The 27,428-nt window shown below is 46.4% G+C and overlaps 1 protein-coding gene across 5 annotated transcripts in view; it reads left to right on the plus strand.

Annotated features, from left to right (window-relative positions):
* LOC137644011 (probable phospholipid-transporting ATPase IIB) overlaps positions 1–27,428 on the plus strand; it is a 238,379-nt gene that overhangs the window by 12,948 nt on the left and 198,003 nt on the right. For 3 of the 5 annotated variants that reach the window (XM_068376881.1, XM_068376882.1, XM_068376883.1), the window contains exon 2: positions 20,487–20,666. The gene's annotated coding sequence lies outside the window, so the exon portion shown is untranslated. The remainder of the gene's footprint in view (positions 1–20,486; positions 20,667–27,428) is intronic. The other 2 variants (XM_068376884.1, XM_068376885.1) reach the window with 1 other exon arrangement.

Below are 27,428 nucleotides of genomic sequence, written 5' to 3' on the forward strand. Positions count from 1 at the left end.
TCTCTGTCTGTAGGTAATAAACAGTTCCCTTTTGCTTCCTGGTATTTGCATAAGATATTTGTTACGTCCCCATACCTCCATTGCGAGGGGGGATTGGGTAACGTCTATGGATTGGTCAAAGAGGACACTAGACATGGGGAATTCTTACCTAGACAAGTCACACTGCTGCTATCACACACACACTTTGCTCAGCCTGGTAAAGCTTGCAATTGCCGCCTAGCGATGTATTAGGGCCACTCCTTAAGACCGTGCATCGTACGAGGGAATTCCCCGAGTCAATGACCAGCCAGTTGGTAAGGACTTTCACCTACCTAAGGGTGAGTCATTACTAATAAAGAGCTAAAGGGTTTGTATTTAGTGACGGAACAATTAGAAATTAAGAAAATTAATTTGTATTTTCTTAGTGATACAAACTGTAGCTCTTTATACAAATTGTCCTGCCATCACCTACCCCCATGCAAGTCCTGCCTGCAGTCAAAAGTGATGAGACAATACATGTGTGGGTGAGCAGGGTAGCTGGTACTACCCCTTAACCCCCCCACCTAGCAGTGGGCTAGTTACACCTCGCTAAAAGTCTTATGGCTAGTCTTTCAGCTTGGCCTAAAGTATATTCCTTAATACAGAGCTACAGGTTTGTATCGTTAAGAAAAAGAACAAATTATTTTCAAAATTTGTCATAATTTTTGTATCTCAGTTAGTGAGGATGTCATTTTTGTGAGCAGGTGAAATGTACGGCCACTTGCGATTTGGAGGAAATAAGAGGTCCTCAAGAAGTGTTTCTGCTGTGTTTATAGGTGTTTGTTCCGTAACTGACATACAAACCACGCTATTTAATAGGGGTTATTACTTTCGGCGTAGCTGAAATGACGAGCCATTAGAATTTTAACGAGGGTTTACTACCCCATCGCTAGTTAGCGGGGGGTAGGGAGGGTAGCTTGCTACCCCGCCCCCCTCACACACCTGTGCTTAAGCTCACTTTGCTCTCGGCTCCGGTGGTAGTCGGACGTGTCCTCTCTCACCCTCGCCTCTCTGACAGCCATTAATGTCTTTTTGCTTTCTCTCCTATAGGTTTGAGTGAGAAGTTGGCCTCTGCGAACATGCGCAAATGTCCTGGATTACCCGACCGCCCTTGTGGTACAGTGAGCCCTCGTTTATCGCGGTAGATAGGTTTCAGACCCGACCGCAATAGGTGAAAATCCGCGAAGTAATGACTCCATATTTACGTATTTATTTAACATGTATATTCAGACTTTTAAAACCTTCCCTTGTACGTAGTACTGTTAACAAACTACCCTTTAATGTACAGAACACAATGCATGTACTACAGTACCCTAAACTAAAACAGGCACAAATATTAAAGGCGATTTTATATCATGCGTTTCCTAAACACGCCAAAAAGCACGATAAAAATTGGCAACCGAGGTTTTGTTTACATTTATCTCTGATCATAATGAAGAAACAAACGCATTTACACATCTGGGTATAGGTTAGTTTTTGCATCGATTATATTGATTATTCAGTACAGTATGTTGATTTTGTTATTACCAATGTTTTACTTAATTTTTCTTAGGACTTCCAAATGAAATGTTTTTCTTTATGACGCCGCCTGAAATGGCGCCGTCATAAAGTACGCCCAGTAAACAACCATGCTCAGTAAAGAAACGAAGGCATTTAATGCGCATGATGAAAGTGATAAATAATGATATTACAGTAAAAGCTTTTAGAAAATATGTTATTACAAATATTATTTACCGTATCTATATAAAATCATACAGTACATACGTAGCAAAGCAGGAAAACAATTTACGAGAGAGAGAGAGAGAGAGAGAGAGAGAGAGAGAGAGAGAGAGAGAGAGAGAGTTGTTTTATGTACGTAAATGTAAATTTTAAACAAAAAAATATGATAGGTTACAACATGTATATTCAGACTTTTAAAACCTTCCCTTTAACTTAATGCATACTAAACTAAAACAGGCACAAATATTTAAATGTTAGAATATTAAAGTAAAAAATAAAGATTGTTACTGTACTCACCACAAAAGAAGTTGAAGAAAAACTTGAATGATGATGGCGATGAATTTGCTGCACAGTAGAAATGATGATGATGAAGCTGATGATGTCTTCTACTGTGCAGCCAATGATAGTATTTTACGTCTCTTTAGACGGAGGTGTCTTTTCCTGGGACACCTCTTCAACTTCTTCCTGGGACACTTCTTCAATTTCTTCTGAAGGCGTAGTAGCAGGAGGAACTGGCTCTTTTTTGCGAGGCTGGAAGAACATTGTGATCGGAAGTTGCTGCCGCTGCTTCTTTTTTCACTCGAGCATCCTGTAGGGAGTCATGTCGTCATCGATCTTGTTGCAGAATTGCATAGACCGAACCATATCCTCGTCCCACTCTTGCAACATTTCTTTCAACTCCTTCGCATGGTTGCAGAACTTGGCAAGCCGTTCTAATGTTAAGCCCGTTTCTTCGACATTTTCTTGGGTTTCTTCCTGCGTTTCACTGTCTTCTTCACTGGCTGATTTCGTCAGGTCTTCTAGGTCTGCGTCAGTTAGCGGCTGGGAATGGCAGTCCAACAACTCGTCGACGTCTTCAGTCGCCATGTCGCTAAACCCGTCACCTCCAGTTATCACAGCCAACTGCACAGATTTGCGTATTGCAGAGTGTTGGATTTCAGCAGGTGTAAATCCCTCGTCGTCGTAAACAATCTGGGGCCACAACTTCTTCCAGCTCGCATTAACGGTTGCAGGTTTCATTTCTTGCAGTGCCTTCTGAATGTTCTGCAGGCACGTGGCTATTGTGTACTTCCGCCAGTACGCCTTCAAATTGAAATTTTCATCTTCATCTTCTTGGGCAGCATCCACACACGCAACGAGGTCCGCCAAGGTATTCTTCGTGTAGAGGGCCTTGAACGCCCTGATAACCCCCTGGTCCATCGGTTGAATTAATGACGTGGTGTTGGGTAGCAGGAACTCAACCTGAATGCCCTCATGCGACAGGTCAGTTGCGTGTCCACCAGCGTTATCCATAAGGAGAAGGATCTTAAATGGCAAGCCCTTCTCTAAGAGATATTTACTGACTTGCGGGATAAAACACTGGTAGAACCAGTTGGAGGTCAGCATCTTCGTAATCCATGCTTTTTGATTATGCATCCAGTACACGGGAAGGAGATTCTTATTTTTATTTTTCAAAGCGCGAGGATTTTTCGACTTGTAAATAAGCCCCGGCTTTACCAAAAATCCAGCAGCATTGCCACACATCACGATGGTTACGCGATCTTTGAACGCTTTAAAGCCAGAGGCTTTGGCTTCTTCTTTAAACAGGAAAGTTCGCGACGGCATTCTCTTCCAAAACAAGCCGGTCTCATCCATATTAAACACTTGTTCCGGCTTGTATCCACCTTCAGCGATAATGTTCTTGAACGTCTCGTTCGCGTAAGTTTCAGCAGCGGCAGTGTCAGCGGAAGCAGCCTCGCCATGCAGGGAAACGCTTTTCAGGGCGAAGCGTTTCTGAAACTTCGCGAACCATCCTTTGCTGGCGGAAAAACGTTGTTTCTGAGGCTGGGAATCAGTGGATGTCCCTGCTTGAGGTTCATCTACATCATCTTCTTCTTCAGCATGGTCGCCATCGTCGTCTTGAGGTTCCTTTGCCGCAAAATTCTCATACAAGCTCAAAGCCTTGGTTCGGATAGTGTTCGTATCCAAGGCTATGTTGTTCTTCCGGCAGTCGGCAATCCACACTGCTAAAGCACCTTCCATGCGTACGATCGTTTTATTACGCGTGGTAACGACTCGCTTCGCTGATCTGCTAAAGGTGATGGTAGCCGTCTTTCTAATGTTCGCCTCGTCCTTCTTGATGTAGCGAACGGTGGATTCGTTCACTCCAAAATGGTGGGCTGTAGCCACGTAACTTCTGCCTTCTTTTAACATATCGAGAAGTGTCACCTTCTCAGCAATCGTCATCATCTTTCGGTGGCGTTTAGGCATACCGTATTAGAAGAAGCAGAACGCTTGGGAGCCATTGTACAGTAGGGGTTAAACAGAAAGTTCAACAAAAAGTTCAACTTAAAACAGTCACGCACAGCACAGATTAAAGTTCACAATAACGTAGCAGCATCTACACGGCGAGAGAGCGGCAAACGAAGTGGCCGCGAAAAGATGCTGGAGGTTGGAGAAGCGGTCAAAACACCAATCACAGGCTAGATTACAAAACTTGGGTTCTGATTCGTCATCTATCAGCGCTTGAACCAATCACAATCCGTCTTATATGCTACGTAGTACTGTAGTTACCAATTCAAATACAAGGTACCCTACGTATACAGTACAGCTTTACGTACGCTATTTTACGCTTGTTTTGTTGTAGGATATGTACGCTTATTCGAGATGTGATTTTTGCAACAAAGAATATTATTGGATGCAGTACTACGTACGTATACATACAAAAGATTCATGGAAAAGATGCACATCCATTACATTTGTAGTACAGTAGTAGCCATCAGCAGCCTTACACCATTCTAATACGGTAAGACTGCATCTGATTTTGCGTTTCATGTTCGATTTAATTTTACTACGTACTGTATACGTACTGAATTATCGTATGATCACATTCTCTTTTCGTGTTTTATTTCTTTCTGTACTGAATTATATGTCATATGTAATGCAATGAACCATCAGTAAGAGCAGATATTACTAATTACAGTATTAATGGAATTACAGATAACGAAATATCGTATTTGGGGTCTTCATATATCGCGGTATTTTCGAAATTTCCGGAAAATCCGCGATTTGTTTATATATATGGGTTATGAAAAAAATCTGCGAAGTGGTGAATCCGCGATGGTCGAACCGCGAAGTAGCGAGGGCTCACTGTACATTTATGTCGGCGGTCGAGACGGACCCTCACACCCTTTGTCCTTACTGTAGGGGCCAACGGTGTGATAGTGATAATAAATGTGGTGAATGTAGGGAGTGGTCTATCTCCCAGTGGGAGAGGTTTTCTCGGCGACGTAAGAAGAAGTCCAGGCGGGATATTTCTCCTTCGAAGATTTCTTTGAAAGGAGAAAATCCCAAGGACTCTTCTTCCGTTGCCCAAACCTCCTCCGAAGCTCCCACTCGATCGGTTTCTTTCGAGAGACCGGCGAGTGGTAGCGTAGACCATGGTTCTGTTTCCCGATCTCGGGGTTTGAGAGATGAGGCAGTTCCACCTCTTCCCCCGGATGAGGATTTAAATGTTGATTTGAATGTAACCAATTTATTCCAGCTTTGGTCTTCCTTGGGGCTCGAGGATTCGCCCTCCAAGGAAGCTTTGATTGACATCATCCGATTGGGTGCCGCTGTCAAGCAATCGCCGACTTTGGCAGAGGTGGATCCTCTGTCTATTGTCGACGTTGTGGTGTCAGGTATCCAATGCGGTATCTCCTAATACCTCTGCATCTTCTCACTCCGCAGTAGCTGAAGGCTTAGTTTCTCCCGTTCCTGCTCAACCTACGAGGGAGAAACTAAGTCCAACAGTCTCTCCTGCCGATGATTCTCCTCCTCGGGGGAGTTCACTCACAGAGACTCCTCTTCGGTGGACTGCTGAAGGTCAGCTTGCTGATCCAACGGCCCCCAGAGGGCGTATACGTCGCAAGGCTCGCCTTCCTCTTCGCCGGAGAGGCCTTCCTTCACCTTATAAGTCGGTGAGGAGGCGCCTCTTCGGTTCATCAACGTCGTTGCAGTCCGCCGTAGAGGAGCCTCGTCATCGATCTCCGACTGTTCCTGCTACGACCCTGGACCTCTCTGCGGATCGTTCGCGACCCCTTCGATGGAAGGTCGTTCTTACAAATGACACATTGACCTTCCACCCGACAGACCTGCTGACCTGCCGTCGCCGTTCCCGGCAGCTGATGCGCGTTATGCGCCAACTAAACCTGTCTTTAAAAGTCAGGCACCGGTCCCTTCGGGGCAACAAGGGCGTACGCTCCATCTAGCGCACATGTCCCTTATGCGCCATGCTAAGCATGCGCGCCAGCGATCTCTTGACCTCATTGAGGTTCCTGAGATAGCGCGCGCCAGTGCTCACCTGCGCGCCAGGGCTCACCTGCGCGCCAGCGCTCACATGCGCGTCAGTGCTCACCTGCGCGCCAGCGCTCACCTGCTCACCAGTGCGCCATGCGCGCCAGCGCTCTCCTACGCGTCAGCGCTCACCAACGCACCAGCGTTCTCCTGCGCGCCAGCGCTCTCTAACGCGCCAACAATTTCCTGCGCACCCACGATCTTCGGATCTGGGTGCGGTAGGGAAGTCTAAGACTTCTCCTACTCGTCAGCGCTCGCCCACGCAACAGCGCTCGCCAACGCGCCGCCTGCGTTCTCCTGCGCGCCATCCTTTGACAGCGCGCCCACGCCCATCTCCTACAGCAGCTACACACCGCCAGCCTGACGTGCGCCCACAAGAGGCGCGCCAACGAACGCAGGTTCCGGCTGCGCGCAAGGGATATCTCTCCTGCGCGCGCGCGCCTGACGACGTCTTCTGGGGCGCACGATCTCTCGCCTGCACGCCCACGGGCCTTCATCCTGATCCTGTGCGCCCGCGCGCGCGCAAACATTTACCCTCGCGAGCGCACAATCAGCCTCCTGCGTACTCTCCGATATCTCCTACGCGCCATCGCTCGCGCGCGCGCCATCAGTCTCCCGCGCGCACGCCCGCGACCCCGGGTATTCCCCATCGCGTGAGCGCCAGCGTGCTCCCCCACGCGATCGTCAATACCCTCCCGCGCGGGAGGCTGCAGGACAACGCACGGCAAGGTCGCCATCGCTGCATTCCCCCCCCCCCCCCCCCCACCCCGCAAGCTCAGAACAGCGCGCTCACCGGTAGGGGGGAAGGTTCCAGAAAGGTCCAGGGACATTTCTTCCTCTTTTTCCTTACAGGCAAACCCCCCCTATGGAAACTCCTCCCAGGGATCGGTCAATCCCTGCCCCTACAGAGGTAGTGTCTGACAGCGCAGCCGTCAGCCAGCAGCCTTGGTTTGGGGCACTAATCAGAGCGGTTATGCAGGCTTTCAAGCTTGTTCTCTCTGAAATGGGCCTCAAATCCTTGGCTGCATCTACTCCCCTGAAGAGAAAAAGAGGAGATTCGGACGCGGTGACTTCGCCGAGGACTAAGCTGTCTCCTCGTAAGCCTTCGTTGGGTTTGCCCGGTGATCCTTCCAAGGAGGTGTTTCTGTGGTTTTTGCAAGGGGGTGCTGATCTTCAGCATACGTCAGCTTCGTCGTTGTGTCGGAGAGCTCATATGCTGGCTTACCAGCTGCTTCTGCAACTGTGTCTGCTTCTCCATCTTCCGCCACTGAGGACTTTGCGCCTTCCCCTAACGAACATCCTTCGGGATGAGAGTAAAGTCCGAGGGATGTCTATCTACGAGTGTTTCATTTTTTAGTAAAGGGTTTCATATAGACTCCTCTTCGGAAGCCTGCTGTCAATCAGCCTGCTAATCCCACGCTCGTCCATCGTCGTGTCGGTGAGAGGCTCCCTCGCCGTGTCCGTCCTCCACTTCGCCTTCAGGGTGCTCCTGCTCCCTCTGGTAAGAGATGCCTCTTCACTTCTTCAGTCTTCTTCTTCGGAAGAGACTGTTTGACCTTCGACTTCGTCTCCGATCACGTCTTGTCACTCTCCGCCACACCAGGCTGGCTCTTGCCCAACGCTCACCTGCTTGACAGTCTTACCATCGTCCAGCAGAGCGTGAATCGTCGACGCGTTCACTTCGTGAATCGCCTACACGTTCAACTCATGAATCGTCTGACCATCGTCAACGAGCTACTTCTTGTGTACCACCTAAGTAGTAGGCTACACATAAATCGTCTACACCAACGCGTTTAGCTCATAAATCGTCTGACCATCATCAACGAGCGACTTCTCGTGTAGGCTACCACCTAAGCGGGCGGTTATACGTGAGTCACCTACATCGTCGCTTCCAACACGTGAATCGCCTAACCATCGACAATGAACGATGTCTCGTGTACCACATAATCGTGCGGTTACACATGAATCGCCTACGTCGTTGCTTCCAACACGTGAATCGCCTGTCCGTTGACAACGAACGTCGTCTCGTGTACCACCTAAGCGATTGATCGCTCGTGAATTACCTACGCGTTCGACTTCTCATCAGGCTTCCACTACGCGAGAATCGCCGAGAACACAGGAATCACTTCCACTTCAGAAATTGCCTGCTTGTCAGCAATCGCCTGCTCGTCAGCGTTCACCTGCTCTTCAGCAATCGCCTACTCATCAGCGTTCGCCTGCTCGGCAACGGTCACCTTCTCGTCAGCATTCACCAGATCGTCAGCGATTGCCTATCCGACGGCCTTCACATCAACGACCTCACGAGTCGCGAAAACCTTCGCCGTCTCGAGAATTGGTCATCCATCATCCAACGAACCACCGTGTGTCTGTAGCTCAGAGCGTTCTCAAACTATCGCATCTCTCTCCTGTGGAACATTTTTGCCCACCTGTTCATGATCCACTACAATGCAATTCGTCTCTCATCAGTCAGGCTTCACGCCCCGTGACGCCGGAGTCACCTACTCAAGGGCTGTCGATGCACCTACCTGTCTCTCATGCAGCAGTAACGATCGACTCCGCGTTACTACGTGGGAACACTCTCTCTCCTATTGATCTTCCAGCCATTGTCCTTCGCGTCTTGAGCAGGAGGTTCCTCGTCGCTCTCCAATGCATCAGCAGCCATCCTATCCTCTTGTAATAGAGGATCTCCAACTGCAACCACCAAAAGCGGTGGTTGTGGCCGCCAAGAAAGGTAGAGTGATTATCAATCATTCTCCGTCGCCCCACTCCCTTCCCACAAACGCGTAATGTCGTAACAGCCAGGGAAGGATGGAAGGGGCAAGTTTCAGGATTTTAGGATTCTTGGACTTCCAGCCCATAGAAGGGAACCTACTTCTAAAGCCACTAAATCTTCAGCGTCTGGTTAGGAGACCCCGCGGGACCATTCATCCTCTTTCCCTTCAGGGGATCTTTCAGAGAGTGCTTTGATGAGTAAGCAACCGTGGTTCAACGCCCTGGTTAGGGCGATAACTCAGCCTTCGCCCCGATGCTTCCTTCATCACCGTCAGAAGCCCGCGGAACTTCCTTGGCTTCTTCCTTAGTTTCAACCGAGCCGAGACATAGGACCTCAACTGCTTCTTCCCCTTGAAGAGGAAGAAGGGATCTCCTGATTCGGTCCTTTCAACAAGGGTCAAGCTGACTCCGGTCAGGACTCATAGGGTAGAAACCTCCCCTGAGGTTTAATTATCACCTTGGCCCCTCAATGCCTCATCCACCATATCTAGAAGCAATCAGAAGGAAGAGTCAGGTCGGACTCTCCCTCTTTCCTTCTTGAAGGGAACCTAAGGACTCTAAGACAATCCCAAAGTCCTCTTCTAGGACTCAGAACCCCCTAAGGGGTCCAGGAGCCAAGTCAGTCTTCCAGTTGACGACCACGACCCACCTCGGGGTGAGACCTTGGTGGTGGATGAAGATCTTCTCGCTGCCAGCCCAGCTTCGGACTAAGACCAGAGAGTCGGAGCATGCCCTTTGGCAGGTTCTGATCATCATGAGGGCCCTTAACAGGTTACTGGATCTGGAGACAACCCCTTAAGAAGGCAAAGACAGTCCTAGACTGTGTCTTAGGCTTCCAAAAGCCTCCTAAGGCCAATGCAGCCTTGCCCTGGTCCCGGGGGTTAAATGGTTTCTGGCGTAAGATCGCCTCCCAGCTTTCTTCCATCTCTGAGTCTTTCCACTCTTCCTTGTCCACTAAACTCCTCCCACCTTCGGGTGCCAACCAGAGGAGGTATTATGACATTATGGATGAATCCGTCCCGATGACGTCTCTCCATCACTCCCTTGAAGAACTGACCAAGGGCGTCTCTAGAGAGGCTCTCTTCGTGTCAGATCTCGTTCTCGGCATCTGAGATCCTGAACCAAGAGAAGGTTGCAAAGTATACCGTGCAGGCTACTTTGTGGCTGGATCATAGGTTGGGATCATTGGAAATCCTTTAAGGATCATACCAGGAAGGCCTTGGAGACCTTCCTTCTCTCTGTCACCCCCACTTTGGAGTTTCTGGCCCACCAGGTAGTGACTCTTTGGGCCAACATTTTTCTGAAATGAAGGGATGCAGTTGCAGAGAGATTTCACCAGCAGGTCCCTAATGCTCAGATCACTATGCTCCGAACCTCTTCCATGGAGGAGTTCTTCCTCTTCGAGCCTAGGGACGTCAAGCAGGCTGCGGAGAGGTGGAGAGAGTCCAACCTGGACTCCTCCTTCATAGGGCCCTTATAGCTCGCCCCTGTAGACTTCCAGCCCCTCCAAAGACCACCAGACAAATGAAATCGTCAACAAAGAAAACGGCAGCAATTTTTAAGTCTAAGGTGTCTAAGTAGCCCTTTCTGGTCAAGGACGGGAAAGGGAACAAATCCAATCGTGGAGGAAAACATCAGAGAAGTGGCGGTAAGAGCCACAAACACTAGGATAGGTCATCCCCTTGCTTGTCCACCAGGAGGGGGATTCCTACAAAGTTGCTGGACCAGGTGGATGCAACTTGGGGCCGAACCTTGGACGGTCTCCGTGATTTGCTCAGGGGTATCGTGTCCCATTTCATCTCTCCCTCCACTGACCAAGAATCCAGTGCTTGTGAGCTCCTTTGCAATGGAATCAGCAAAGGGGTGGACCTTTTGTGCCGAAGTCCAGACCATGTTGGAGAAGGGCATTCTCCAGGTGGTCCTCGACAGGTCCCCAGGCTTCTTCAGTTGACTCTTTCTTATGAAAAAGGTGTCTTGAGGCTGGAGACTAGTCATCAATCTCTCAGCTCTGAACAAGTTTGTCAAACAGACTTCGTTCAGCTTGGAGACGGCAGACACGGTAAGACTAGCGATAAGACCACTGGACTTCATGAGTATAGTGGATCTAAAGGACTCATACTTCCAGATCCCAATTCATCCATCTTCAAGGAAGTATCTGAGATTCAACATAGACTACAATACATACCAGTTCAAGGTGCTGTGATTTGACCTTTCCACAGCACTTCAGGTCTTCACAAGAGATTTTGCATTGGTGTCATCCTGGGCTCACAGGTTCGGCATCCGTCTCCTTCGTTACCTGAACGACTGGCTGATCCTGGCAGACTCGGTGATAACCCTTCTTCAGCACCGAGATAAACTTCTGAGGCTTTGCCAAGATCTGGGGATCATGGTAAACCTCGAGAAGTTTTCCCTGATTCCCACTCAAAGACTAGTATACCTGGGAATGGTATTAGACACGAAACTGCTCAAAGCCTTCCTATCAGACGACAGGATAGTAAGGTTGAGGAAGGTAGCAAGGCCTTTCCTCAGACGAGAAGAACCCCCAGCCCAGAAGATGTCTCCTCGAACACCTATCATCTTTGACCCGTCGAGTTTCCAACGGTCACCTTAGAATTCGATCTCTCCAGTGGAGTCTGAAGTCCAATTGGAATTAGGCCTTCAATTCCCCGGACATTCTGATTCCCATGGGATCAGATGAAGAGACAGACCTCGGATGGTGGCTGGGAGACGAGAATCCGCTGAAGGGTGTCCATCTTCCCATCCCTCCTCCCAATTTGATGCTGTTCTCGGGCGCATTAAAGGAAGGGGGGGGGGGAGCCTACATGTTGCACCACACGGCTTCAGGGCATTGGTCAGAGTCCGAAAAGTACCTTCACATAAATCTCTTTGAGATGAAGACTGTCTTTCTAGTACTTCTAGCTCATCACGCGGTGGTGATGAGCGACAACCTCATGGTAGTGGTTTACATCAAGAAGCAAGGAGGTACTTTTTTGCAGCCCCTGTCCCATCTAGCAGTAGATACAGATGGGCAGAAGTCCACCCGGTGTCACTATCAGCTCGCTTCATTCCAGGTAAGAGGAATGTGCTCGCCTACAATCTGAGCAGAGCATTGCAGATTGTGGGTTCCGAATGGTCTTTGGATTATCTAGTAGCCAACAAAGTCCTGACTTTGTGAGGCTCTCTGACTGTGGATCTGTTCATAACGGCCCTGAACTTCAGGCTCCCGCTGTACTGCTTCCTAGTCCCAGATCTTAAGGCTCTCTGGTAAGATGCATTCCAACAATGGTGGAACTACATCGACATACAGTATACGCATTCCCACCGTTTTTTCTGATGATAAGTACTCAACAAGACCAAAACATCGGTCAATCTTTCAATGACTCTCGTAGCTCTGCTATGGCATCGTGCAGAATGGTTCCCGGACATTCTGCTGCTCCTGACGGAGCTCCCAAGAGAACTTCCTCCACAACACAATCTACTCAGATAACTACATGTCAGCATCTACCGCAAGGCAATAGCTTCACCATGTCTTCACGCCTGGAGACTATCCAGCATCTCCTCACACAGAGAGGATTTTCGCAACAGGCTGTGAAAAGGATGTCTGGATACCTGCGAAAATCTTCATCCTCGGTCTACCATGCGAAGTGGAATGTCTACTGGGGTTGGTGTCGTGGAAAGGGTCTCAATCCACTTGATGCCACTATTCCACCAATAGCAGATTTTCTCATGTGTTTGCGGGAAGAAATGCGCCTTTCAGTTTCAGCGTTCAAAGGTTGAGCGATAGCTCAGCGTTAATTCTCTCCATTAAACAAAGGAATGGAACTTTCCCTCATTGCTGAAACTTTCCCTCATTGCTGGAACTTTCCCCCCCCTCATATGAAGTTATGATCTTACCTGTCCTCAGTCGGAAGTTGAACTTCCCCCATGGAACGTGATTCAAGTTCTTTGGTCTCTACAGAGACCTCCGTACAAACCATTACGCCAGGCAATAGATCAACACCTGACTTGGGAGACGGTGTTCCACTCGCTTTGGCATCAGCCAAACGAGTCACCGAACTTCATAATCTCTTTTACGACGTCGCCCATTCAAGGGGACGGGGAGAGGTAAGTTTCGGCTTTGTCCCTGAGGTTGTTGTAAAAACTCAGAATCCAGGGGTTTCGGATACTAGGTTAGAATCTTTCCGGATAGCAAGTCTCCGTTCTATAACTGACGACCCAAATCATCTGTTACTATGTCCAGTAAGGTTTTTGAGGTGCTACCTCAAGGGAACAGCAGCAGCTCAGCCCAGTGTGCCCTCACTCTTCGTAAGCATGGGCAGAATCAAGAGGAGAGTCACGAAAAACACAACCTCTGCATGGATTTGCAAGGTCATTGACTTTACCCTGAATCCTGAACCTCCTCCAACACGTTGTCTCAAAGCTTATGATGTCAGGGGTGTTGCCACATCCCTGGCCTTCAAAAAGAACTACTCTGTGACGCAGGTATTGCAAGCAGGTGTGTGGAAACAATAAACGAGGTTCACCGCCCACTACCTGCAAGACGTGACCCACAGGAACCTTGATACATTTTCTATCGGTCTTGTGGTGGCTTCACAACAGCTGGTTTAGTACCTTAAGCTCCTTATTGGATAAGTAGCAGAAGGTTGAGGGCATTGGTTACCCGGGTATTAGTCGGAGTGAATGAAAAGGAATATCTGGCTCTTTTCCTTTCTTCATCATCCCCTCTCTTGGGGAAATCAGCATCTTGGAACCTCTGCACAAGCTGGCTTCAAACCTCTGCAGGTAAAAACCATCGCTCCCTTGTGTAACCTAGTATTGTTCCAATACGTTTGCGTCCTCATATTCTGATCTCTTCAGTTATTTCGTGCAAGACTCTGAATAACGTTTACCTGGACAGTCACATTGCTAGTTTTATCACGACACTCAAGTTGGGTAGGCCGTTGACCATGCTTAGCAGGTTTAGCGAGGTGTTAGGGGTCTCCTTATTGTTGCATAAAACTGCACAATAGGGAGTACCCCGAGTAAGGCCAAAAAGCCAGATTGGCAGGGATGTCCACCCTCCTAATGGGTAAGTCACCCTTATAAATAGTGTTGGTTCGTATTCCAGTTATGGAAAAAATGACAAATTGGGAGGTAATTTGTATTTGTTCCGACACATATACAAACCTTTGCTATTTATAATAGGGTATTACTTTCAGCGCAGCTGAAAGACGAGCCATGATAGTTTTAGTGAGGGATAACTACCCCATCCGCTAGTTAGCGGGTGGGCGGTGGGGTAGACTGGCTACCCCTCTCACTCACACCTCTCGGCTGAGTAACCACTTTACTTTTTGGCTCAGTAGAGGACGGACATGCTGTCCTTCTCTCCCGCAAAGACTGGCCTTGATGTTTTTCATTTATTTTTTTATTTTCTTGGGTGTATTCATTTATCTTACATATATTTGAGTGCATATATGTATAAATGGAAATCTACGTTATTAGATACGGGTAACTTTAGTGCTGTTGACATCGTATCCAACTGCCCCCGCCGTAAGGTTGTTGTCCTTCGGCAGGTTCTCGACACTGCCGTGTGTTTGTTCATTACAGAATTAAAGTTTATAACAGTTCAGCTCCCTTACGAGGAATTATCTTACAAGGAAGGTGACTTTTTCCCCGAATAGTGTATTTTGTGCAACGGAGCATGAATTGTAATTGATAACTTACCTTCTTTCTGGCAGTGAGGCCCCGCCTTTCCTGCAATTTTGGGTTGCTCTCGTATCATCTTGTAGAACCTTGTTCACCTCCTCCTGAGGGAAGAGGGTTTTACCCCATCAGGAGGAAACTATCAGCCTGCTCGATTCCTGTCTGAAAGAGGCCTCAGACAGAACGTATTTCCTACAACTAACCCGATCAGACCACCAAACGTGTAGGTCGAATGGGAAGGGCAGAGATTGGTTCTTCATGAATATCCGAAACAAAGTCTCAGTGGGATAAATCGAGGCTAGGGTCTCCCCGAGGTGGGGTCCGGCTCTTTAAGAGCCGGCATGGTCGAACCTTCTTGTCAGCTTGAATAGTAAGACCTATCCATTTATCCGTAATAGGCAAGGCAACAATGAGAGCAGTTGTAGGTATGGCGTATTCCCCATTGTGTGGGGTGAGCTTGGAATTAGCGTACCCCCCAGATCGACAACATCCTGGTCCAGACAGATCGGGACTGCCCTTTAGGAAATAATACCGTTACCTTCGGTACCTTGTCTAACCTAACCAAGGCATGCTCTTTCAATCGAACGAATCCGTTGAATGGGAATTCTAGTCCCTGAGAGTAAATTCTAGGTCCTCCAGAGGGCGGACGTCTATGCCATCCAAAGTTATGGTACCAGCTATATATGGGACATGTAAGGCAAATTTCTATGTGTTGTTTTTATCGAAGGAGGTTACTTCGATACGCCTGGGGTTGTAGGGGGAGTCATCCGAGTTCCTGAACGGATCCGACTCACCGCCATATCTTTGAGCTCCGTCATAGTCCCTTGGCTTGCCCTAGAATGTGTTGTATCTGCTCTTTAACCCTACCCCTGGCTTTTAGCAGTCACGGTTTTATGCAAGGTAATATGAACATCAGGATCCTTTGAGGGTCCTAGGTCGGTGACGCAGGTAATTGCAAAACTGAAGGCTCAAAACTCATCACCACCTACCTGCCCGTCCATGGGGTCGATGTCCAACCCTAGAGAGGACACTCCGAGGAGATAGGGTCCTCTAGATGGAGCATTCCTTCCAAACCTTGATACCCAAGGGCGGAGAGCCGCTCTTGCAGGCCGGAGAGATTCATCATCATCCTGAAAGAAGTGAGGGGATTAGTGATAAAAGAGAAGACCGTTCTCCTCAATAAGCAATGCATACATAAATCCGGATCAAATTAAATCATCGCCAAAGTATACCCATAACTATAACAAAGACTAGATCGATATTCTTCGTCCAAATTGGACTTGCTAGCAAATAAATACCATAGTAAAAACCAATAACAAATAATGATAATAAAAATGGGCATAAAACGTAAGTGATATAACCTAGATGACAGAGTACCAGATAGGCAATATTAACTTGAAAAACTACCGAATCGAATAAAACCAAAATGGCTGCCGTCACCGAGGACGGCCAAGCCTCTTCCAAAATTAAAATCCACATTACTGGAAAGAGAACAAATGCCCGGTACTGAAAAAACTGTCAAAACAAACTATGGTACTTAACATTGGTAAAGGTGAAGTAGCAGCGTCAGTCATGTTGAATTAACGACAATCACTAGCAAAAACACCTAGCACAAAAAAAAAATACGACTTTGCGGGCAAGTCCAAAACAGAAGGATGACCTGGAGAGCGCGAGTAGTAGGTGTCGGTGGGGTAGTCCAACTGTATTCTCTAGGGCCTGTCACGGCCCTCCCCTTTGATGAAGGGATTATCTAAATGGAAGGCAGCTTGTGAATAGTGGTTTTTCACACGCCCTTGTTAAATACACGACACCCACAAGGTGATCGCGCGAGGGTTGTAACCTCTGCATTCCATGCTTTTATCTTTCTCTAGTATATTTGGAAGATTTATATTAGAAAAGTGTAAAGAAGGACCCTTTTCACCAGCCGTCACAGATCGACCCAGAAATAGATTTTTCCTTCGTCAAAATCCCTTTTCTTTTTCTTTTTCACAGGTAACAGCGACGTAGTACACATGTGGTAGCTCGTGAGCTGCCCTCATTACGAGGTAGCATTCGCTGTCAACCTTCAACTTGATGTTCCTCCTTCGAGGGGAACTTCTCTCTCTCTCTCTCTCTCTCTCTCTCTCTCTCTCTCTCTCTCTCTCTCTCTCTCTCTCTCTCTCTCTCTCTCTCTCTCTCTCATGAGAGAGAGAGAAAGAATGTTTTTTGTTTATGCCTGTGCTTTTTTCCCATAGAGCTGGGATAAAGCTTAACTTTGGCTATGTCCTCTTGTGGGAGGACTTCTCTCTCGTTCGCGAGAGAGATGTTTTACGCCTACACTTTTTTCCCATAGAGCTGGGAGGAAGCTTGCCTTAGGCGATGTCCTCCTTCGAGAGGACTACTCTCTCGTTCCCGGGAGAGAGTTTCTTACGCCTATGCTTTTTTCCCATAGAGCTGGGAGGAAACTTGCCTTAGGCAATGTCCTCCTTCGGGAGGACTTCTCTCTCGTTCGCGGGAGAGAGTTTCTTACGCCTACTCTTTTTTCCCATAGAGCTGGGAGTAAGCTTGCCTTGAGCAATGTCCTCCTTCGGGAGGACTTCACTCTCGTTCGCGAGAGGGAGATTATTAAGCCTTCGCTTTTTTCCCATAGAGCTGGGAGAAAGCTGGTCTTTGGCGATATCCTCCTTCGAGAGGACTTTTCCCTCATTCGCGAGAGAGATATCTTACGCCTATGCTTTATTCCCATAGAGCTGGGAGAAAGCTTGTCTTAGGCGATCTCCTTCGGGAGAACTTCCCTCTCGTTCGCGAGAAATAACTTGTAGGAGCTTGCTGATCCACCAGGGGCGGTGGCAGAGTTTTCTCCGAAGCAGGTTATCCCTACGCTTATGGTTCTGCTTCAGGGGAGGAGCGAGAGCCTTCTCTTAAGCGACTTTCTCCTTCGGGAGAACAAACCTCTTATGCGGAGGTGTTATCTTGAACCTGCTGGTTCTCCTTGATCCTTCGGTGTCTCGTTCGATCACCCTTTGGGCTGGCTTGATCGTTTGAGCCTTCGGGCTCTCGTCATGTTGATCCTGCTGGTTCTCATGACAGTAGGAGTCCTTCGGGACTCCGCTCGAAACCTTCGGGTTTCAGTTACGCTGAACCTTCGGGCTCTCGTAACGATAGTAACATTGAGCCTTCGGGAACGTGTGCCATCAATCACGCCGACCTTTCAGGGTCTTGTGACAGAGGAACCTCGATTCCTCGTTACGCTGATCCTTCGGGGTCTCGTAACATTAGTTATGCAGAACCGTTGGGCTCTCGTATCTTTAGTCACTCTGACACTTCGGTGTTTTGTGACAGGAAAACTTCGGTTTCCCGTTGCGCTGATCCTTCGGGGTCTCGTAGCATTAGTTACGCTGAGCCCTTGGGCTCTCGTAACTTTAGTCACTCTAACACTGCGGTTTCTCGTTATGCTAACCCTTCGGAGTCTCGTAACATCAGTTACATTGAACTCTAGGGCCTCAAACAAGATGTATTCCGAGATCGGTGGGGCGGCCTAGAGGTGTGCCTTGTTTTTTCCCCCCCATTCGGACTGGTGAAAAAGTCCTCAGCCAAGTCAGGATAAGCAGGATCTTATCAATGACTCCAATAGCTTTGCTATGGCATCCCACAGAATGGTTCCCAGACCTTCTGCAGCCCCTGACGAAGCACCAATAGCTTTGCTATGGCAACCCGCAGAATGGTTCCCGGACCTTCTACAGTTCCTGATGGAGATTCGAGGGATCTTCCTCCACGACACGATCTTCCAAGCAGCCACGTGTGAACACTTTCCTAAGCCGTAGCTTTGCTTCGACTTCTCACCTAGGACGATCCTAAACCACCCCTCTCAGAGAGGCCATTCCCAACTGGTTACGGAAAAGATGTCTAGACACCTCAGAAACTTTTCAGCGTCGGTCTTCCAGGCGAAGTGTTCGGTCCTTTGTGACTGATGTCGTGGAAAGGGACTCTCTCCCATCGATGCCTTTACTTATGCAAGTGTGAGATAACTTGTCCCCTGTCGGATCTCAACCTTCTCCTGGGAACGCGGTTCGGGTCCTTCAGTCTCTGAAGGCCCCTCTCTACGAACCGTAGGCCCAGCAGCAGATCGCTTCCTTACATGGAAGACTCCAACTCACTTGGGCTTTTGACCAAGAGAGTTAGTGCGTTGTACGATCCAACGTCTGATGTCTTCTACCCTAGGAGACGTGGAGAAGTAATCATCAGCGGCGTCCCTGAGTGGATTGCCAAGACTCAAATCCGAGTGTGCTGTACCCTAGGTGCAGCCCATTTCGAATAAAGAGTCTTCGCTCGGTAACCGGGAATCCATCAACTGGGGTTTTTCCCAGTGAGGAGTCTGTGGGGTTACCTTAAAAAAAGAACGATACCAGCTCGCCCTGTGTGTCGGCACTGTTGACCAGCACGTGGAAGGTCAAGAGGAGGACCTCAAGGATTTCCTTCCCCTCTGGAATCGGAAGGCAATTAAGGTTACTCTTAATCTAGACTCTCCTCCATCCTAAGACCCAGACCTCGTAACGTCACTGGCGTTGCTACGTCCTGGCGTTCAAGAAACTACTCTGTGGTGCAGATACTTTAAGTGAGCATGTGGAAGCGTCAATCGACCTTCACGGCCCACTACCTGCAAAGATGTAACCCACAAGAACATGGAGACCTTTTCCATTGGTCCTGTGGTGGTCGCACAACAAATGGTCTAAACACCTCAGGCTCCTTGATGGACAAGTAGCAGAGGGCTGAGGGCTGAGGCTACCCAGATTAGTCTGGGGTGAATGAGTAAGAATGTCTGGCTCCTTTCTTCCTTTCACCTTCTCCCCTCTGGGGAAAAAGCTCCGAAAGCCTCAGCATAGCTAGCCTCACTTCGCTGCAGGTAAGACCCATTTCCCTTGTGTCTCCTAAGTACAGTACTGTATAGAAGAATGCTTTGTTACGTCCCCAATACCTTTTAGAGGGAGGGTATTGGGTAAGTCTTTAAGAACATTAGGTTCTGTACTCGAGTTCCTATGTTAAAGACAAGCCACACTGATAGTTCCACTCACAGTCAAGCTTCTGCAGGCCGCTATCAGTGCATTACCTCATATCGGCACTTGATTTTAGTGAGGGTAGGGTCCCTTCTACTTTCGATCACAGATCGAAATAGAGAGGACCCCAGGTCATGACCAGGGCCAGTTGGTGAGGACTTCCTCCCTCCTAAGAGTAAGTCACCCTATTATAAATAGCGAAGGTTTGTATATGTGTCGGAACAAATAACAAATTTGGAAATAATTTGTATTTTTCCTAACATACAAACCTGAAGCTATTTATACAAATTGGCCCGCCACCCTGTCCCCCGAGAAGTCCTGCCATAAAGCAAAGGGGTTACTCAACCGAGAGGTGTGAGTGAGCGGGGTAGCCAGTCTATCCCACCCCCCACCCGCTAACTAGCAGATGGGGTAGTTATCCCTCACTAAAATTATCATGGCTCGTCTTTCAGCTGCGCCGAAAGTAATACGATATTATAAATAGCTTCAGGTTTGTATGTCAGGAAAAATACAAATTATTTCCAAATTTGTTATTTTTCCTAACGATACAAACCTTAGCTATTTATGCATACTTGCCCGCCATCCCTGTCCCCCTTGAAGTCCTATATCCAAGCAAAGTGAGCTCAATCACAGGTGTGTGAGTGGGAGGGGTAGCAAGCTACCCTCTACCCCCCGCAAACTAGCGGGATGGGTAGTTAACCGTCGCTGAATATCAATAACTCGTTCTTTCAGCTTCGCTTAAAGTAATACCCCTATGCTGTAAATAGCTAAGGTTTGTATCGTTAGGAAAAATACAAATTACCTCTGATACCTATACTGTAAATAGCTAAGGTTTGTATCGTTAGGAAAAATACAAATTACCTCTGATACCTATACTGTAAATAGCTAAGGTTTGTATCGTTAGGAAAAATACAAATTACCTCTGATTTTTCCTGCTATCAACAGGTCCTGAGTGTTTGAACAACATAACCTTTACTGTTTGAGGAAAAAGTACATCATAACTGCGGATGCTGAGACATTGCCTAAGTCATGGCGCTGTTGATTGCAGAGTAACTTCCTGTACATGTAAGGAATCTTGGTGGTGTGACTTGCTGCATAAACATTTTGAGTCTATATGACATTAAGGTCAGTTGCATCCTCAAATAGTTAGACCCTGCTCTATTGATGTTCATAGTAAACCCTAAACAAATTTACAAAGAAGGAAATTAACTTGTTAGAATTGGAAATTTTCTTAATGCTTCAGATTATAGGTTGTCTTTACTTGGGTTGTAGGAGGACAGCAGATAAATGAAAGAAAAAGAAGATAAATTTCTGATTCAGGTGTTGGAATATTATAAATATTCTTACATTCTACTTAAGGTAAATTCACAAGTTTTAATTTCTTTGCTTATGTACTTCAATGAAAAGAATTTTCATATTTCCTGAGGTCAGTTGAAATGCAGAAAGCCTAAGTTGTTTTAGACGACCATAGCATGATTTTGATTTGTGCTTTTAGCTTTGTGGCAGATTTTTTTGTGGGTAGGTTTGATGATTTTCTGTTTTGTTAATTTTTAAAGTCGCTCTACTAGATTACTTAATGCAGTATTTGTTCCGTAACTGGAATACAAACCTACGCTATTTATTTAGGGGTATTACTTCATGCGAAGCTGAAATGATTAGCCATTAAAATTTAGTGACAGTTAACTACCCACACCGCTTGTTAGTGGGGGGTAGGGGGGTTAGCTTGCTACCACTCCCACGGGTTAGCTTGCTACCACTCCCACTCACACACCAGTGATTTATCTCACTTTACTGTTGGCTCGGATGGAGACCAGTTGTATCCGCTTTTCTTCCTCGCCTATTCTGGACTGCCATCAATTTTTATATATACATATATACATATATACAGTATATACATATAAGAAAAAGCAAGTTAAACTTGCTTTTTCTTATATGTATATATATATATGTGAAAACATTCTTAATGTTTATCTATATATATATATACTGTATGTATAGAAATGTTGTAAGTTTCCTTTTCAGTGTTTGTGCTGTGCGTGTGATAAGTATACGACAGGTTCTCAAGACACTTGCGCAAGGCTGGGGAACCTTCCCTTCAGACATCTCCCCCCTTGTCCATCGGTCTTCCCGTCGGCATATAACCTACCGTTGACTCGGCCGCCGCCGCAGGGGAATCGTCATCGTTTGGACCCTCCTCGTTCAACTGTTGTCTTTGCCTTTCTCTCTTCCTACGGGAAACTTGGATTACTGAGTGAAGGGAGTGTGGCCTCTCAGAGATTGACTACGGCCTTTCTCTTCTCAAGGCCGTTCACCTCTCGTGGGCCTCCGACAGTGTACTAACGGGGGGAGCACCTTTCCCGTTCGCGGGTTAGGTTGCGCTTCCGATTGTTTTTCTCAATTATATAAGTGAAATTATAATTGTCTGTAATTTTAACTTTTCATCTTCTTCTCCATTGGGAACACAGTGAACCCTCGTTTATCGCGGTAGATAGGTTCCAGACCCGGCCGCGATAGGTGAAAATCCGCGAAGTAGTGACATCATATTTACCTATTTATTTAACATGTATATTCGGACTTTTAAAACCTTCCCTTGTACGTAGTACTGTTAACAAACCACCCTTTAATGTACAGAACACTTAATGCATGTACTACAGCACCTTAAACTAAAACAGGCACAAATATTAAAGGCAATATTATATCATGCGTTTCCTAAACACCTGAAAAGCACGATAAAAAATGGCAACCAATGTTTTGTTTACGTTCATCTCTGATCATAATGAAGAAACAAACTCATTTAGTGTACACATATATGTATAGGTTAGTTTTTGCATCGATTATATTGATTATACAGTATGTTGATTTTTTTATTACCATTGTTTTACGTACTGTACTTAATTTTTCTTAGGACTTCCAAATGAAATGTTTTTCTTTATGACGACGCCTGAAACGATGGCGTCATAAAGTACTGTACGCTCAGTAAACAACCACGCTCAGAACAAAGAAGGCATTTAACGCGTATGATGAAAGTGATAAATAATGATATTTACAGTAAAAGCATTTACAAAATATGTTATTAGTACAAATATAATTTACCGTATCTATATAAAATCATACAGTACATACTGTACGTAACAAAGCACGAAAACAATTTACGAGAGAGAGAGAGAGAGAGAGAGAGAGAGAGAGAGAGAGAGAGAGAGAGAGAGAGAGAGAGAGAGAGAGAGAGAGAGAGAGAGAGATTGTTTTACGTACGTACAAATGTAAATTTTAAACAAAAAAATATGATAGGTTACAACATGTAGACTTTTAAACTTTCCCTTTAACTTAATGCATACAGTACTAAACTATAAAACAGGCACAAATATTAGAATGTGAGAATATTAAAGTAAAAAATAAAGATTGTTACTGTACTCACCACGAAAGAAGTTCAAGAAAAACTTGAATGATGATGGCGATGAATTTGCTGCACAGTAGAAATGATGATGATGAAGCTGATGATGTGTTCTACTGTGCAGCCAGGTAGTATTTTACGTCTCTTCAGACGGAGGTGTCTTTTCCTGGGACACCTCTTCAACTTCTTCCTGGGAAACTTCTTCAATTTCTTCCGAAGGCGTACAAGCAGGAGGAACTGGCTCTTTTTTGCGAGGCTGGAAGAACATTGTGATCGGAAGTTGTTGCCGCTGCTTCTTTTTTCGATCTAAGAGCATCTTGTAGGGAGTCATTATGTCATCAACCTTGTTGCAGAATTGCATCGAGCGAACCATATCCTCGTCCCACTCTTGCAACATTTCTTTCAACTCCTTCGCATGGTTGCAGGCCTTGGCAAGCCGTTCTAATGTTAAGCCCGTTTCTTCGACATTTTCTTGGGTCTCTTCCTGGGTTTCACTCTCTTCTTCGCTTGCCGATTTCGTCAGGTCTTCTAGGTCTGCGTCAGTTAGGGGCTGGGAATGGCAGTCCAACAACTCGTCGACGTCTTCAGTCGTCATGTCACCAAACCCGTCACCTCCAATTATGGCAGCCAACTGCACAGATTTGCGTATTGCAGAGTGTTGGATTTCAGCAGGTGTAAATCCCTCGTCGTCGTAAACAATCTGGGGCCACAACTTCTTCCAGCTCGCATTCACGGTTGCAGGTTTCATCTCTTGCAGTGCCTTCTGAATATTCTGCAGGCACGTGGCTATGGTGTACTGCCGCAAGTACGCCTTCAAGTTAAAATCTTCATCCTCATCATCTTGGGCAGCATCCACACACGCAACGAGGTCCGCCAAGGTATTCTTCGTGTAGAGGGCCTTGAACGCCCTGATAACCCCCTGGTCCATCGGTTGAATTAATGACGTGGTGTTGGGCGGCAGGAACTCAACCTGAATGCCCTCATGCGACAGGTCAGTTGCGTGTCCACCAGCGTTATCCATAAGGAGAAGGATCTTGAATGGCAAGCCCTTCTCTAAGAGATATTTGCTGACTTGCGGGATAAAACACTGATGGAACCAGTTGGAGGTCAGCATCTTCGTAATCCATGCTTTTTGATTATGCATCCAGTACACGGGAAGGAGATTCTTATTTTTATTTTTCAAAGCGCGAGGATTTTTCGACTTATAAATAAGCCCCGGCTTTAGCAAAAATCCAGCAGCATTGCCACACATCACGAGGGTAACGCGATCCTTGAATGCTTTTAAGCCAGAGGCTTTAGCTTCCTCTTTGAACAGGAAAGTTCGCGACGGCATTCTCTTCCAAAACAAGCCGGTCTCATCCATATTAAAGACTTGTTCCGGCTTGTATCCACCTTCGGTGATAATATTCTTGAATGTCTGGTTCGCGTAAGTTTCAGCAGCGGCATTGTCAGCCGAAGCAGCCTCGCCATGCAGGGAAACGCTTTTCAGGGCGAACCGTTTCTGAAACTTCGCGAACCATCCTTTGCTGGCAGAAAAACGTTGTTTCTGAGGCTGGGAATCAGTGGATGTCCCTGGTTGAGGATCATCTGCATCATCATCTTCTTCAGCATGGTTGCCGTCGTCGTCGTCTTGAGGTTCCTTTGCAGCAAAATTCTCATGCAAGCCCAAAGCCTTTGTTCGGATGGTGTTCGTATCCAAGGCTATGTTCTTCCTTCAGTCGGCAATCCACACAGCTAAAGCACCTTCCATGCGTACGATCGTTTTATTACGCGTTGTAACGACTCGCTTCGCTGATCTGCTAAAGGTGATTGCAGCCGTCTTTCTAATGTTCGCCTCGTCCTTCTTGATATAGCGAACAGTAGATTCGTTGATTCCAAAATGGCGCTCCGCGGCCGCGTAACTTCTACCGTCTTTTAACATATCGATAAGCGTAACCTTCTCAGCAATCGTCATCATCCTTCGGTGGCGTTTAGGCTCACTACCAGCCTTAGTAGAAGCAGAACGCTTGGGAGGCATTGTACAGTAGGATTTGACAAAAAGTTCAACTTAAAAAGGTCGCACACAGCACAGATTAAACTTCACAAACTTAAGAACGTCTACTCAGCGATACGCGGTAAGAGAAAGTGGACGACCCGGCCCGCGAGAACCTAGATGCTGTAAGCTGGAGATGCGAGCAAAACACCAATCACAGGCTAGATAACAAAACTTGAGTTCTGATTCGTCATCTATCAGCGCTTGAACCAATCACAACCCGTCTTACAGTATATGATGCGTAGGTTACCAACTCAAAGTACAAGATACCCCGCGCATACCGTACGTACAGTATTAATAATAATAAATAATGATAATAATACAGTACAGTACTGTAATAATAATAATAATAATAATAATAATAATGATAATAATAATAACAATCATAATTTTATTAACAACAACAACAATAATAATAATAATAACAATAATAATAGCTTTACGTATGCTATTTTATTCTTTTGTAGGATGTGTGTGTGTCTCTCTCTCTCTCTCTCTCTCTCTCTCTCTCTCTCTCTCTCTCTCTCGTACGCTTATTCGAAATGTGATTTTTGCAACAAAGAATATTATTGGATGCAGTACTACGTACGTATACATACAAAAGATTCATGGAAAAGAAGCACATCCATTACATTTGTAGTACAGTAGTAGCCATCAGCAGCCTTACACCATTCTAATATTGTATGACTGCATCTGATTTGCGTTTCACGTTCGATTTAATTTTACTACGTACTGTATACAGTACTGAATTATCGTATGATAATAATACAGTAATAATAATAATAATAATGATAATAATAATAACAATAATAATTTTATTAACAACAACAACAATAATAATAATAATAACAATAATGATAATAGCTTTACGTATGCTATTTTATTCTTTTGTAGGATGTGTGTCTCTCTCTCTCTCTATCTCTCTCTCTCTCTCTATCTCTCTCTCTCTCGTACGCTTATTCGAAATGTGATTTTTGCAACAAAGAATATTATTGGATGCAGTACTACGTACGTATACATACAAAAGAATCATGGAAAAGATGCACATCCATTACATTTGTAGTACAGTAGTAGCCATCAGCAGCCTTACACCATTCTAATATGGTATGACTGCATCTGATTTGCGTTTCATGTTCGATTTAATTTTACTACGTACTGTATATAGTACTGTATTATCGTATGATCACATTCTCTTTTTGTGTTTTATTTCTTTCTGTGCTGAATTACATATCATATGTAATGCAATGAACAATCAGTAAGAGCAGATATTACTAATTACAGTATTAATGGAATTACAGGTAACGAAATATCGTATTGGGGGGTCTTCAGATATCGCGGTATTTTTGAAATATCCGGAAAAACCGCGATATGTATATATATATGGGCTATGGAAAAAACCCGGGAAGTGGTGAATCCGCGATGGTTGAACCGCGAAGTAGCGAGGGTTCACTGCACTTCCCTTCGGAGGATCAGTGGTTCTTCCTATTAGTGAATATTTTTAGCTGATTTAGATAATTGTAATTCTTGTTTTATTACTGTACAGTTATTTTCCGCTTCCCTTCTCCCATCGATGTCGACTGGGAAAGGGAGGGCGCAATACTTATTTTGTGTTTGTTCCCTCGGTGGTCCCTCTTCCTGTGGCAGACTAGGTGTTCCTCCCGAGGGAATTTTCTGTTACATGATTTATTTTATTTTTCTTCAGTTAGTAGTACTGTACAGTTTTCTTCATTCGACTAAGAGTGCCGACGAAGCAGAGCTGTTCTGTTCATGCCTGGGGAATCTGCTGTCACTGCCGTCCCTCAGAGGATGTCATCATGGGCGTCATCCCTTCTCTTAGAAGTATGCCCGTGGCAAACACCTGATCAGCACTTCATCTTAGGAACTAGCTCTGGCTACGCTTCCTCAGGTAGCACTCTCGTCAGATCATCTTAGAGCGCTACCAGGAGGTTCGCCTCCAGGGGTTGGACAACTTTCCCTTCCAAGGGAGAGTTATCTTCCACAAGTGCGAGGTTGTTTCTCCCTTCTGAGGGAGAACTTCCTGCATCTTCATCACTTTATCGACTCAAACTGCTGTTGCTGTCTTCGCCTAGACTACGCTCCCCCCCTTGCTGAGTCTCTCTTTCTTCGGTAGCGGAGCATAGTCTTAGGCAAGTCTCTCTGTAAAGTGATCACCTTGTTTGCGAGAGGAGCCACTCATAGAGACTCCTCTTCGGAGGATTGCTACTGCTGAAGGTCAGCTTGCTGATCCACCGGCCCTCATGGGTGTCATCTGTTCCTGGACCTTCTGACAACGCTGTAGCTAGTCCTAGGACTTCGGCCTGGACTCTTCTGTGGATCGTTCCTGATCTCCATTGTTGGATGTTCGCCCTTCCAAAGGGCACATCCCAGTTCCTGATCGTCCTACCAGCTGACCTGCCGACCTACCAGTGCAACCTCGCCACAGAGAGCAACGTTTGCCAGTGCA

The sequence above is a fragment of the Palaemon carinicauda genome, chromosome 7, assembly GCF_036898095.1.
Source record: "Palaemon carinicauda isolate YSFRI2023 chromosome 7, ASM3689809v2, whole genome shotgun sequence".
NCBI lineage: Eukaryota > Metazoa > Arthropoda > Malacostraca > Decapoda > Palaemonidae > Palaemon > Palaemon carinicauda.